Source organism: Trachypithecus francoisi, unplaced genomic scaffold (genome assembly GCF_009764315.1).
Source record: "Trachypithecus francoisi isolate TF-2019V2 unplaced genomic scaffold, Tfra_2.0 Lachesis_group10, whole genome shotgun sequence".
NCBI lineage: Eukaryota > Metazoa > Chordata > Mammalia > Primates > Cercopithecidae > Trachypithecus > Trachypithecus francoisi.
In genome coordinates this window covers 96477144-96492070 of record NW_022681455.1, presented here as the reverse complement: position 1 = coordinate 96492070, position 14927 = coordinate 96477144, and the positions used below count along the sequence as shown (strand labels likewise).

Here is a 14927-nt window from a genome sequence, read left to right as displayed (position 1 = left end):
TCAGGTTCCGGTGTGGGCTTCTCTGGGTTGCAAGCAGTTGACTCTCATTGTATCCTCACCTGGCAGAAAGAGAGCAAGCTAGCTCTCTGACCCCTTCTTCGAAGGGCATTAATCTCATTCATGAAGGCTCCACCCTCATGACCTGAATACCTCCCAAAGAGGCCCTGCCTCCAAATACCATCACATTGGGGGTTAGATTTCAGCATATAAATTTGGAGGGGACACAGACATTCAGTGCATAACAGTAGGAGAGGGTGCTTTCAGGACCTGCTGCCCTGACCTGATGGTGAGTTGGTGTGTGAGAGGGTGTGACATCCAAGGAAATTCCTCTTGGGTTGGACATTTCTGGTCCTCCTAACCTGATCTGAGATGTCCATCATGGTGGCTGGTCTTCACTGAGATCCCCTGAGTGTCTTATAATAAAGAATATTTCGAGAGGCTGATAGTACCAAGGGCAAAGTGGGCTTGGGACCAGGGAGATACATCATGCATAAGGACGAGTATTTGCCTCACCCTAGGTTTGGAGCCACACCTGTTTTCCTATTCTTTTTAATGCTTCCTATAGTCTGAATGACAAAGATAACACTAGGGTAATATAATCGTTGAATTGGACAGAATGTAAAACTTGATGCTACTAAATTTCAGCTTTTCAAGGATATGTGTTTTATATATCTAACACCCTCTTCTAGGATGTGACCGATATAATAATACTGCTGTGTTAATAGTGTTCATGGCTAATGTAGCTTATGTCGTTTGAAATTTTAACTACAAGTCGAGCTGCTACATTTGGCTGTGCAAGTTGCGAATTGCCTAGGTCTGGTGAGCTCAGCTCATGTAGATTCCTGTGGGCATGGCACACCCCGGAGTTGTGCAAGGTGGCAACCCTGCCCATGGAGTGTGCAAGGTGGGCATTAGCCTTATTTTGCTGGCTTAGAATGGCAAATGACTTATTCAATGTCATATGATAATTAAATACTGGCACTGCTGCTAGGGCCCAGCTTTAGGATCCAAGTCTAGTTTTTTGTTTGTTTGTTTGTCTGTGTTTCTAGAGACAGGGTCTTTCTCTGTCACTCAGGCTGGAGTGCAGTGGCATGATCATAGCTCACTGCAGCATCAACCTCCTGGGCTCAAGCCATCTTCCAACCTCACAGCCACCTGGGTAGCTGTGACTATGGGTACCCACCCCAAACCAGGGTAATTTTCATTTATTTAATTCTTGTATAGACGAGGTCTTATTATGTTGCTCAAGTTGGTTTTGAACTCATGGTCTCAAGTGATCCTCCCACCTTGGCCTCCCATAGTGCTGGGCTTTCAGGTGTGAGCCACCACACTTGGCCCTAAAAGCAGTCTTAATTTTTCTGTACCTCTTTGCCTCCTGGCTGATGGGTGAGTGAGTACATGAGTGAATAGGGTAAAGATGAAGCCTCATTTCAGGAGTGAGATATACACACATGATATGATTTATTTTGCAGGCCCCTGAGCTCCACTGGTAGAACCAGCTGCCCTAATCTGCAGCCCTTTACCCAGACCTTACCCATTCTCAGATGCCATGGCCTTCGGTGTGTCTGCACCTCCCTTCCTGAACCCCTTGCATCTTCCTGGTTACTCCTCCTTTGCCTGTCCTGTTCGCTCAGGTCCTTGCTTGCAGTTACTAACAGGTCTTCCTCTCCCACAAAGTGTGCATTAGTAAAGTAGAAAATTGTAATTTCAATAGGGAGGTATGAAAGATAAAACTGCCTTTACAACACAAAGGAATTAGTCTGTAAGGGTGGAATTCCTGGCTGGGTTGGAGAGTCATGAATCTATGAATTTATGTGGGAGAGCAGGAAAGAACCATGCAAATCACATAATACAGATGACGAAATAGAGGTCCCAGAGAGCTAGTGAGATTGTTGGGTGCTAGAATCCACAGTTTTTCCATTATATTAGGTTAGGGCAAAAGTAATTGTGGTTTTTGCTAATACTTTTAATGGCAAAAACCACAATTACTTTTGCACCAACCTAGTGTCATATTTTCTTGATCCATTTTAAGTTGGGATCTTCCCTGACATTTTTTTCATCTTACCTGGCTGGGCATAGCCCTGCATTTTGATCATGTAGTCCCCATCACTGGTTGGGGGAGCAGGAGGACGGTATGAAGGGGGAGAGGCAGTTTGGCCAGCAATGTCCTGGACTCTGGCGTGACCTGGGATCCATACTTTTAAATGCCATTATGAAATGCAGTTCAGTGGAGAGCTCAGCCTCTTCCCATCAGACTAATGCAGCTGCGGTGGAGAGGCGGGGTAGTGGCTGGCTGCCTGGCAATCGCCTGGAGCCCAGCAGAGGGATTACACCCGCCCAGGCAGCCTCATCACCGTAATAAAATGGGAGTTATGCTTATCGACTCATCAGGACTGCCCATTTAGACGATTACCCCATTTCCAATCCCATTTCTAGAGAAAAGAGGATTGCTGGACAATTCCTCCCACCCCCACCCCTGGCAGGGCTGTGTTTAGCGGTGGCTTCTGGAGGGAACGTGCTGGAGACAGGCACTCAGCAGACTGAAAGTTTTACCCTCTTTGTCTTCCAGAGCTGACAAGCCATAGCAGGACGGCCATCCCCTGAGAGATAGGAGAGGAGGAGAAACAGCCCGGCAGGGGCCTGGAGCAGCTGGCTGGCGTCAGTAATTTCCTGCAGGAGACTCTGCTGGCCGAGCACACGTCACCCTTCTGTTGATCCTCTGTATTCTCCCTTGTGCTACTAAAATACGCTAATGTAACTCCTGGGCTGTGCTGAGCTAAATGCAGTTATTTAACTTCATCACTATGGAACCCAGGTCTAAAGCAGCAACATCTATTTGGAACAAGGTGGGGAGGAGGTAAGCCCCAAACATCCCTGAGCAGCAGGAATACACATTACAAAGTTTCTCTTTCCACACAGAAGAGCCTTCTGGGCCCTTGCTTGAGACCACTGACTTTTACTTAACACATAGGTCTAGTTCGCTTGGTGAACTGCTTTCTGACACCTGAACAGACTGGAAGCAGGGAACTGAAGGTAAGAAAAGACTGCCACAAACAGGAGCCAAGAGTTAAGAGCCAAACCAGGGAGGTGACATTCATGGCGACAAGTGTGGATGCGAATCCTGCCCAAAGCGGGATATTGGATGAATGAATGGCTCCTAAGGCCCCTTCCAACATTTTAGTTCATGGCTCTGAGTATCCCTAGTTTGACTGTGATGGTGAAGGCAGAGAAGAGGGAGAGGGAGACCTCCGCGGAGAGCTGGTGGCCAGCAGGAAGTGTGGCCCTGTATTTTAGTATTCAGGAGTACTTGCCTGCTTTTACTGGAGTCCTCCGGGTTCAATATGTGCTCTTGACCCCCGACTTCATTTTTTTTTGGCCAACAAGGGCGAATTTATGCTCTTGTTCATGGAGGTGGATGTTTCTGGAAGAAGTTTTGTGATGTCCTTTGCAGGGACATAGATGGATTTGGAAGCCCTTATCCTCAGCAAACTAATGCAGGAACAGAAAACCAAACACTGCATGTTCTTACTTATACGTGGGAGCTGAAAGATGAGAACACATGGACACATACGGGGAAATAACACACACTGGGGCCTGTCAGGGCTGAGGGGTTGTGGGGAGAGGGAGAGAAGCAGGAAGAATGGCTAATGGATGCCGTGCTTAATATCTAGGTAATAGGATGACCTGTGCAGCAAACCACCGTGGCACACATTTACCTATGTAACAAACCTGGATATCCTTCACGTGTATCCTGAACTTAAAATAAAAGTTGAAAAAGAAAAAGAAAAGAAAAGTTTTGTGAAGTCTGGAGGTGTAACGGACAGACATGGGCCTAGGGTGACGCAGGCCCATGTTCAGATCCTTGCTTCCCCACTAAGCTAGTGGGGAGACTGGCTAAATCACTGAGCCTCAGTTTCCTCACCTGTACATCTGCTGTAGAAGTGGCACATCATGTGCTGTCCTGGCTGAGACCTTCGGTAGCTCATCACTGCCCTTCTTACTGTTCTCAGGGTAAACCCCTTTCCAGGCAGAGTTGCCAAGACACCCAGTAAAATTTGAATTTAAGATAAACACTGAATAATTTTTTAGTATAATGGTGCTTCAAATATTGCATGGGATATACTTAACACTAAAAAAAAAATCATTGTTTACCTGAAATTCAGATTTAACTGGGCAACCTGCATTTTTAAATAAACTTTTAATTTTAGAATCATTTTAGATTTACAGAAAAAAATATAAAGATAGTACAGAGTTACCACACACCCTGCACCTGGTTTCCCCTATAACTAATATCTTATGTCAAGTTGGTGCAGTGGCGCACGTTTGTAATCCTAGCTGCTCAGGAGGCTGAGGTGGGAGGATCACTTGAGCCGAGGAATTCAAGGCTGCAGTGAGCCATGATTGCGCCATTGCACTCCAACCTGAGTGACAGAGTAAGATGCCATCTCTAAAAAAAAAAAAAAAAAAAAAGCTTATGCCAGTATGATACATTTGTCACAATTAATGAACTAAGATTTATATATTATCATTAACTAAAGTCCATACTTCATTAGATTTCCTTAGTTTTCCCCCAATGTCCTTTTCTATTACAGGATCCTGTCCAGGACACCATATCACATTTAGTTGTCAAGTCTCCTTAGTTCCTCTTGGCTGTGACAGTTTTTTAGACTTCTCTTGTTTTTGATGACCTTGACCGTTCTGAGGAGCACTGGTCTTGGGTTTTGTAGAATGCCCCTCACTTCAGCCTGTCGGATGTTTTTCTCGTGATTAGGCTGGGGTATTGTTTTTTTGGGAGGAAGGCCACAGAGGTCAAGAGCCATTCTCATCACATCTCATTAAGGGTCTGTACTGTCCATATGACTTACCACTGTCGATGTTGACCTTGATCACCTGGCTAAGGTAGTGTTCATCAGGTTTAGCAACTGTGTTTTCATTTGCTAAATCTGTAACTCGATTCCAGGCCTGTCAATCTTTCATGCTCAGACCTTTGCTTACTGCTGCAGCCATTTTTCTGCTCCAACCATAGTGAACTGCTAACAATTCCTCTAATGAACTACTCTCTGTCTCTCTTACTGCCAGGCCTTAGGGCTTGCTCTTTCCTTTGCCTGAAATGTTCCACTCCCCCACAACCTCCCATCCACACCTCCCCTTCACCCGATTAACTTACTTTTCAGTCGGGCTTCAGTGTTCCGCTTAGGTCTCACTCCTTCCGGGAAGATTTCTTGCACCCTCCTCTGCCAAGACCAGATTAGGTGTTGCCTCTCTGCCCTGGTCCTACTCTGTTGTGATATTTACGACCCTGTGGTTGTGATCTGTTTGCTTGTCTCCCTGACCCCAGTGCATCCCTGACATCTTACACAGTTTCTTGTTGCAACTCAATAAATAATTGCTGAATAAATGAATGGTTACCCCAGGCACTTCAGGTAAGGCCTTTAACACACTACCTGCCTTGTAAGCAGTGGATGCTCAGTGAATGCTTGTCTTTTTCAATGTAGGAAAAATAATCTTCCCTGGATCTGAGCAACTGTATTAAGTTTGTGCTTGTCCAACACCTGCAACACATGCCCCTACCTGGAGAAGAGATTCTGGAACAATCGGTCTCCTAGGATTCCCTGAGAGTCACAGTTACCTGCATCAAAGTATCAAGGAGGCCACTTAATGACAGAAGTGTTAGGGTAAGTAGGCTACTTTCCACCAATTTGCAGATTAAAAAGGCATCTTTCTCCCAGTGGAGAAACTGAATTATGAACCCCTTTGCCAAGATTTCCATAGTTGGGCGCCCTGACCCATTGTTTTTTAGTGAAAGAGACAAAGGGACCCACCTCCTTCTCTTTTTGCTGACCATGTGCCACACACATGTAAAGGACATGTGTACCTATTGTTACTTGTCCTTGATGATGAGTACACTTGTACATTGATGTATTTATTAGTGTTTTGCTTTTCACTAATCTGGCATAGTTGTGACCCCACCCCTGAGACCTAAAGGAAGGAGACACCTCACAGGGGGTCTCAGGAATCTCTGATGAACCTTAGGACTAATTATAATGTCTTTCATTTATTATTACTTTATGCCAGGTATTTTATCTACCTCACCTCTAATCATCTCAATGACCTTGCACGTTAAGAATTATTCATCCCATATTACAAATGAAAAAGCTAAGGTTTGGGTGCTTAAGAAATTTTCCCAAAGTTTTTTTGTGGTGGAGCCAGCTTGGAGCTAGGGCAATAGACTTAAGAGTCTCAGCTCCATCCTCTCCATGGTTTAGAAGGTTCTATAAGAGACAGCCGGCATCTCCCAAGGGCTTGTGCTCATTGGAATGGATCTCAGGTCCACTCCTTCCTTTGTATCCTCAGGTCACCTCACTAGAGCAGACCTCCATCAGTCGGTGTTTACCCACCTTCCAGAGCTTCCTTCCTGGACTCTTGCCCTCGGATTCCCCACCTGTAGAACTCTCACACTGCCATCACCCAACTCAGGATCCCAAGAATGCCCATTTTCAGCCTTATAAATCCTTTACCTTGCTTCCAAGACCCTATAGTCTATTTGTTTTCCAAACTTTCTCTCCAAGCATCAGATTCCTCATGAAACTTACACTGACTAGTCCGCCACCCACCTCCCTCTCCTTGGATCTTCATGGCACCTAGGTATGCAAGGCATAAAGTAATGTAGAATGCCCTTCTGGCTTATGTGGAACCACAGGGGAGTCCCCTGGGCTTTTAATATGGTTTCCCCATCTGGAATGACACCTCCTGAAGGACAAAAACCTCTTGTTAAAAAAGTCAACTTTATTGAAATATAACATACATACACCAAAATGCACCTGTTTTTTTAAGTGTTCAGTTTGATAAGGTTTGACAGATGTATACACCATGTAACCACCATCACAACCAAGATATAGAACATTTCTATCACCCCAGAAATACCTCTGAGCCCCTTTGTAGTAAATTCCTCCACCCCCGACCCAGGCAGCCACTTGCTGGATTTCTATTCATATAGATTAGTTTTGCCTGCCCTTGAACTCCACAAAAGTGCAGTCACAAAGGTTGTAGTCTTTTGTGTCAGTCTATTTTGGCATGATGTTTTAAAGATTCCCCCATACTGTTTATTATTTTTTTGTTGCTGAGTGGTATTCTATGGTAGAGACTATACTACAACTTGATTGTCAATGTTGACTAAATTTGGGGCTGTTTCACATTTTTGGCTATTGTGAATAAAGTAGCTATGAATGCTTACACACAAGCCTTTTGTGAATGTGTTTTCATTTCTCTTATCTGCATACCTCCGAGTGAAACTTTTAGGTCGTATAGTAAATATAGTATGTTCAACTTTGACACTGCTGAACTGTTTTCCAAAGTGATGATTCCATTTCACACCCCTATCAGCAGTGTATGAAAGTTCCAGTTGTTTCGCATCCTCACCAACTCTCAATGCTGTCAGTGTTTTAAATTTTAGTGGGTATGTAGTCACATCTCATTATGGTTTTACTTTGCATTTCTGTGATGATGTGCTCACTGGCCACTCGTGTATTTTCTTTTCGAAATGTCTACTGAAAAATTTATCTTTAAAATTTTCAATTTGTCTTTTTAATTATTGCATTATTAGTTCTTTTTATATTTGTATTAAGTCCTACCAGATATATGTATGAGTATTTTCTTCTGGACTGTGGATTGTCTTTTCACTTTCTTATTGTCTTTTCACTTGTCTTTTGAAGACTAGAAGTTTTAAATTTTGATGAAATCCAATTTATCAATTTTAATCAATTTTTTTCTTTATGGTTAGTGTATTTTCTGTCCCGTCTATGAAATCTATATCTGCCCCATGATTGTGAAAATTTTCTCCTAAGAAACTTTATGATTTTGCTTTTTACATTTAGTTCAGCATTTGGCCTATTTGCTGAATGTCCCATGTGCACATGAAAAGAATAATAATCTATTGTACATTTCAAAATAGCTAAAAGAATAATTAGAATATTCCTAGCATAAGGAAAAAGTAAACATTGAAGTTGGTATATATCCCAATTATCCTGAGTTAATCTTTATATATTATATAGATGTAACACATTACCACATGTAGATGAAAATATGTAGATCTATTATGTATCAATTTTTTTTTTTTTTTTTTTGAGGCGGAGTCTCGCTCTGCAGCCCAGGCTGGAGTGCAGTGGCCAGATCTCAGCTCACTGCAAGCTCCGCCTCCCGGGTTCACGCCATTCTCCTGCCTCAGCCTCCCGAGTAGCTGGGACTACAGACGCCTGCCACGTCGCCCGGCTAGTTTTTTGTATTTTTAGTAGAGACGGGGTTTCACCGTGTTAGCCAGGATGGTCTCGATCTCCTGACCTCATGATCCGCCCGTCTCGGCCTCCCAAAGTGCTGGGATTACAAGCTTGAGCCACCACGCCCGGCCTATGTATCAATTTTTTAAAAAGCATATGTATTTTGTACCTGGTGAGTGAATATTGTTTAAGTCAGGTTGGTTGACAGTGATATTCAAGCCATCTATATTTTTATGGATTTTCTGTCTACTTGTCCCATGAATTATTGCAAAAAGAGTTTTGAAAAACTTCGACTATAATTTAAATTTGTCTATTTACCCTTTCATTTCTGTCAATTTGTGTTTCATGAATTTTAAAGTTCTGTTACTAGGCCAATACCTATTTAATACCTATCTTTTTGCCTTGACCTATTTATCATTATGAAATGTTGGTCCGGCGCAGTGGCTCACGCCTGTAATCCCAACACTTTGGGAGGCTGAGGCAAGCGGATCACAAGGTCAGGAGTTTGATACCAGTCTGACCAACATGGTGAAACCCTGTCTCTACTAAAAATACAAAAATTAGCCCGGTATGGTGGCATGCGCCTGTAATCCCAGGTACTCAGGAAGCTGAGTGAGGAGAATCACTTGAACCCAGGAAGCAGAGGTGGCATTGAGCCAAGATTGCACCATTGCACTCCAGCCTGGGTGACAGAGTGAGACTCCATCTCAAAAAAAAAGAAATGTTTCCCTTTATCTCTGATAATATTCCTTGCCTTGAAGTCTATTTTGATATGAATATAGCTCTTCCAGCTATAGTGTGTGCATGGTGTATCATTTCCCTATACTTTTACCTTTAAACTATGTTTGTATATATAATGTTAATTTCTTGAGTAATATAGCTGGGTCTTACTTTTTTGTCCAGTTTGACAATTTCTGCATTATAATTTCTTCATTTAGTCCACTTACCTGTAATGCAATTATTGAAATGGTTGGCTTTAAGTCTACTAACTTGCTCTTTGTTTCATTTATTTTTTGTTCTTTTCCTGTCTTTTCTTGAATGATAATGATTGAATGTTTTTTGTATTCCATTTTGTTTTACTATTTTTCATTTTATTATTAATACATTTTATTATTTATATTACTATTATTTCATTTTATTTCTTTTTCTGTGTGTGTGTTTGTTCTAGGGATTGCAATGTGTCTTTAACTACCAAAGTATATCTCCTAAAACTATGCTGCTTTACATATTAGACCCTTAAAACAGAATACTTCCATTTCTCCTGCCGTGCTGTGTGCTATTATTGTTACATATGTAATTTCTACTTATGTTATAAATCCCACAATACATTGTTATTATCTTTGCTTTAGACAATGATCACTTAAAGGAATTTTTAAAATGAGACACAAAACGTCATTGTGGCCCTCTAGTTAGAGTAGGGGATTATGTGGGCTAGGTTAATTAATGGAGTTTTAGCTCAGTTCCAATTTACAGTGGGTTCAGTAGGTCCCTGGACCTATCCTGTAGGTATTTCCCCAGTTCTAGAATGCATAATTAGAATAGGCATAATTGGAATAGACGTAGCTGTCAGAATTTCCACATTGGTCCCCTAACCTGTGGGAGTGAAGGATATTATGGTGGGAAAAGCCAAATGGAAGCCATTAGAGCTGCCTTTACCTAGGAAAATAGTAAATCAAAAACAATATTACATTCTTGGAGAGTTTACAGAGATTAGTGCCACCATCAAGGACTTGAAAGATGCAGGGGTGGTGACTCTCATCACATCCCCATTCAAGTGTCCTATTTGGCCTGTACAGAAGACAGATGGATCTTGGAGAATGACAGTGGATTATTGTAAGCTTAATAAAGTGGTGATTCCAATTGCAGCTGCTGTACCAGATGTAGCTTCCTTACTTGAGCAAATTAACACATATTCTGGTACCTGGTATGCAGCTATTGATCTAGTAGATGCCTTTTTCTCCATACCTGTCCATAAGGCCCACCAGAAGCAGTTTGCCCTCAGCTGACAAGGTTAATAATACACCTTCACTGTCTTACCTCATGGATATATCAACTCTCCAGCTGTATGTCATAATCTGGCTCCCAGGGATCTTGTTTGCTTTTACCTTCCACAAACTATCACACTGGTCCATTACATTGATGACATTAAGCTGACTGGACCTAGTGAATGAGAAGTAGCAACCACTGTGGACTTATTGGTAAAATATTTGCATATCAGAGGGTGGGAAATAAATCCAAATAAAATTCAAGTGTCTTCTACTTCAGTGAAATTCTGGGGGTATAGTGATGTGGGGCTGTTGGGATATCCCTTCTGAGGTGAAGGATAAGTTGTATCTGGCCCCCCAACAACCAGAAAATAGGCACAACACCTAGTGGGCCTATTTGGATTGTGGAGGCAACACGTTCCTCATTTGGATGTGCTGCTCTGGTCCCTTGATGAGGTGACTGAAAAGCTACTGGTTTTGAGTGGGGCCCAGAACAGGGGAAGGCTCTGCAACAGATCCAGACTGCTGCACAAGCTGCTCTGGTTCTTGGGCCACATGATCCAGCAGATTCCGTGGTGCTTGAGGTGTCAGTGGCAGATAGGGATGCTGTCTGGAGCCTTGGCAGGTCTCTATAGGTGAATCACAAAGGAAGCCTTGAGGGTTTGGAGTGAGGTCCTGCTTGCATCTGCAGATGACCACTCTTTTTTTTTTTTTTTTTTCAGATGGAGTTTCTCTCTTGTTGCCCAGGCTGGAGTGCAATGGCACGATGTCAGCTCACCACTCATGGCAACCTCTGCCTCCTGGGTTCAAGCGATTCCCCTGCCTCAGCCTCCTGAGTAGCTGGGATTACAGGCATTTGCCACCATGCGCAGCTAATTTTGTATTTTTAGTAGAGATGGGGTTTCTCCATGTTGGTCAGGCTGGTCTTGAACTCCCGACCTCAGGTGATCTGCCTACCTCAGCCTCCCAAAGTGCTGGGATTACAGGCATGAGCCACTGCGCTCGGCCTACTACTCTCTTTTTGAGACAGAAAACCTAGTCGGTCTGCTACTGGGCCTTAATATAATAGAAACTGAATGCTTGATCACGGGCCACCAAGTTTCCTTATGACCTGAGCTGCCCATCATGGAGTAGGTGTTATCTGACCCATCTAGCCACAAAGTCAGGCATGCACAGCAGCATTCCATTGTCAAATGGAAGTGGTATATACGTGATTGGGCTGAGCAGGCCCTGAAAGCACAAGTAAGTTAGATGAAGAGCTAACCTAGCTCCTCTCTCTCTCTCTCTTCCAGAGTGGGATGCCTTTTTATCTGCCCTTGGGCATCAGATTCCAGGTTCTTTAGCCTTTGGACTCTGGGACTTGCACCAGTGGCTCCCCTGGGGTTCTCAGACCCAGAGCCTCAGGTTGCAGACTGCACTGTTGGCTTTCCGAATTTTGAGGCTTTTAGACTTGGACTGAGACATGCAACTAGGTTTTCTCATTCTCCAGCCTGCAGACAGCATACCATGGGACTTTGCCTTTGTAATCATGTGAGTCAGTTCTCTGTAATAAATTCATATATATATATATATCCCATTGCTTCTGTCCCTCTGCAGAACTGTGACTGATAACAGCCATGTCCTCTTAGTCTTTCTTTGTTTATTCAGCCTTCTTCCCCCTATGTGTGTCAGACTGAATAGTTTTTACTGCCTTGTCTTCAAGTTCACTGATATTTTATTCTGCATTATCTAATCTGATCTTAGTCCTATCCAGTTAATTTTTTTTTATTGCAGATGCTGTATTTTGAGCTCTAGAAGTTCTATTTGGATTTTTAAAAGTAGTTTCCATTTCTCTTCTCATTTGGTTCATGTTTTCCTTTAGCTCCTTGAAACTATTATAGCTGTTTTCGATTCCTTATCTGCCGATTCCGACATCTCTGTCATTTCTGATCTGCTTGCAAAGATTGATTTTGCTGTTAGAACTTACATTTCCTGATTATTTTCATGCAGAACATTGTGAATGTTGTCATTGATTTTCCTACCTCAGCTTTTAGAGTCACTGGGATTACAGGCGTGGGCCACCACGCCGTGGACCACGTGTAAATTCTCTTAGTTGTTCAGTTTACAGCTCACTGGGAATTGTTCTTTTTCTGAATATTGTTCTCTGTGTGATCTTTTGGAGCCCTGTCCTACAAATATGCAGCTTAATGTTTAGACAAATACTCTAGGGCACCCAACGAGGATGTCTGGAGCTCTTTTTCCTTGTAGCTGCTTCTTCTTTGGTACTGTGTCTCTCACATTCCAGCCACGTCAACCTCCCTTAACTTTGATCCTTGTCTCTTAATCTCAGGAAGGTTCTTATCGATTGGGTTCCTCCTCTGTTCTGGGTTATAGGCAGAAATCTAGGGTCTCACCTCAATTGTTTATATTTTCACAAGCGTGACAAGCCTGTGATGTGTGTTGACGATATCTGAAAGCATTAATAGTTGTTTCATACATTTTATTTAGCATCATAAACATTTATAATAGCAGAACCAATTGATACCAGTGATTTCATCATGGTCAGAAGCAGAATTCTAGGAGCCACTTTACAAACTTCTCTATTTGTCCTTTTTCAAACTATGCACTGAGCACAAAACAGAATTAGAGAAATCTCATGGGTCTGCCCACCTCTGATGTTCTGCTGATATTCTAGGACAGAACATGGCATTGGGACAGGATTTTTTTTTTTTTTGAAGAATCAAAGCCCTAGAGAGACTGGACCTCTTCCTTTGGAAATAGACTGTCATACCTATAAGGTCTTCTCTGTCAGCTCCAAGGCCAAAGACTTAATCACTGTGTCTAGAAACCATCATAACCGGTGCACATAGGGCCACGTGTATGGTGACTCCCGTCACTGCCATGTGGTTGTCTGTCCCCAGGAGTAAATGGTCTCTGAATTTATTCTAACTACAGGTCACGAATGGCTCAGCAATCCAACAGAAAGCCCAGGGTCAGCTGGGCCAATATGCTAACAGGAGTGAAATACGTTGGATGTAGAAAGATAGGGGCAAAGGATGTGGGAGATGATTACCAAACCCAGGAAGACTTCATAGCTCAAAAGTCGAACAGGGAGAAGGAAGGAGGGATGAGCATGTTGGTTCATTCATTACATAATTTGAATGGCTATAATGTACCAGGCACTGGCACTGACAATTTCTAGTGTCTTCAGTGAAAGATAATGTTGGCACACATATATTTCTGTGTGATTAGGAAAGGAACCAAACAGGCCATGCCTCCCCTTGTGGTTTCCATGGCTGCATCCTATTCTCTCTGCATCTTTGCAAGTTTCATTTTCCTCTCCTCACCCTGGTTTTACCTCCCTGTGGTCTGAATGATCTGAATGTCTGGGCTTCTCAGTTGCCCCTCTAGAAACAGTTAGAGTATGTTCAGAGTTAGGGTAGGGAGAAGTTGGGTTGAATCAAAGAAGGAATCACAAGAGCTAGGTTAGACTATTTGTATTTAACTGATAGAGAAAATTCATATGTTCTGGCCGGACACCGTGGCTTACACCCGTAATCCCAGCACTTGGGAGTCTGAGGCAGGCAGATCACCTGAAGTCAGGAGTTGGAGACCAGCCTGGCCAACATGGAGAAACACTGTCTCTGCTAAAAATACAAAATTAGCTGGGCATGGTGGCAAATACTTGTAATCCCAGCTACTCAGGAGGCTGAGGCAGGCAAATCACTTGAACCTGGGAGGCGGAGGTTGCAGTGAGCCGAGATCACACCATTGCGCTCCAGCCTGGGCAACAAGAGCAAAACTCCGTCTCAAAAAAAAAAAAAAAAAAAAAAAAAGGAAATTCATATGTTCTTAATATACTGGCTGGAGCCTTCTGGGAAGGACCTTTGAGGCCCAGTAACATTTTATGACATCACTGGAGAGGATTTTCCAGTTGCAGGCAGAACTGGATGTGCTACAGTAGAAAGCCCATGGGCTTGGGAGCCACACAGAAATTCCTGTTTTCAAATCCCCACTCTGCCACTTATTATCTGTGTGATCTTGGACAAGTTATTTAATCTCCTCAGACCCCAGATTCCTCACTTGAAGCAGGGACATTTTACTTCTTAGTGCCGTTAGGAAGGTCAAAAGAGGAATGTGAAAAGGGCCAACTGCTGATGCAGGATATGTGCACATTTATTGGCTCCTTCCTTGTACAGTTTTGTTCCCTTCACTCCTAAAACTACACAAGAAAGAAGATTCTTGGCGGGGGCAGGGAGTAACAGTGGTACCTGTGCAGTCTCCACTTCCTCAGTGCTTCTCAGGTGGGACAGGTGAGCCAGGGCAAGTGGCAAACCCAGGAAGCAACTTGGATTTGTCCACTGGCAGGCTTTTGGGGAAATTGAACCCAGTGATGCTTTGGTAACATCCTCCCCACTGTGTCTTCAGATCTCTGACCTTAAAAAGCACTGTCTCTTCTACTCTTTCTTTTATTATTATTTATTTATTATTGTACTTTAAGTTCTAGGGTACATGTGCACAACGTGCAGGTTTGTTACATACGTATACCTGTGCCATGCTGGTGTGCTGCACCCATTAACTCGTCATTTACATTATGTATATTTCCTAATGCTATCCCTCCCCGCTCCCTGCTCCCCACAATAGGCCCCAGTGTGTGATATTCCCCTTCCTGTGTCGAAGTGGTCTTATT

General features: G+C 43.1%; 1 long non-coding RNA gene across 1 annotated transcript; it reads left to right on the top strand.

The window, feature by feature from the left end:
* Positions 1-2576: 2576 nt before the first annotated feature.
* LOC117087804 lies at positions 2577-7140 on the top strand. The gene is made up of 3 exons (XR_004438918.1): positions 2577-2857; positions 5496-5675; positions 6355-7140. It is a non-coding gene; the product is annotated as an uncharacterized LOC117087804 (long non-coding RNA).
* Positions 7141-14927: the final 7787 nt, after the last annotated feature.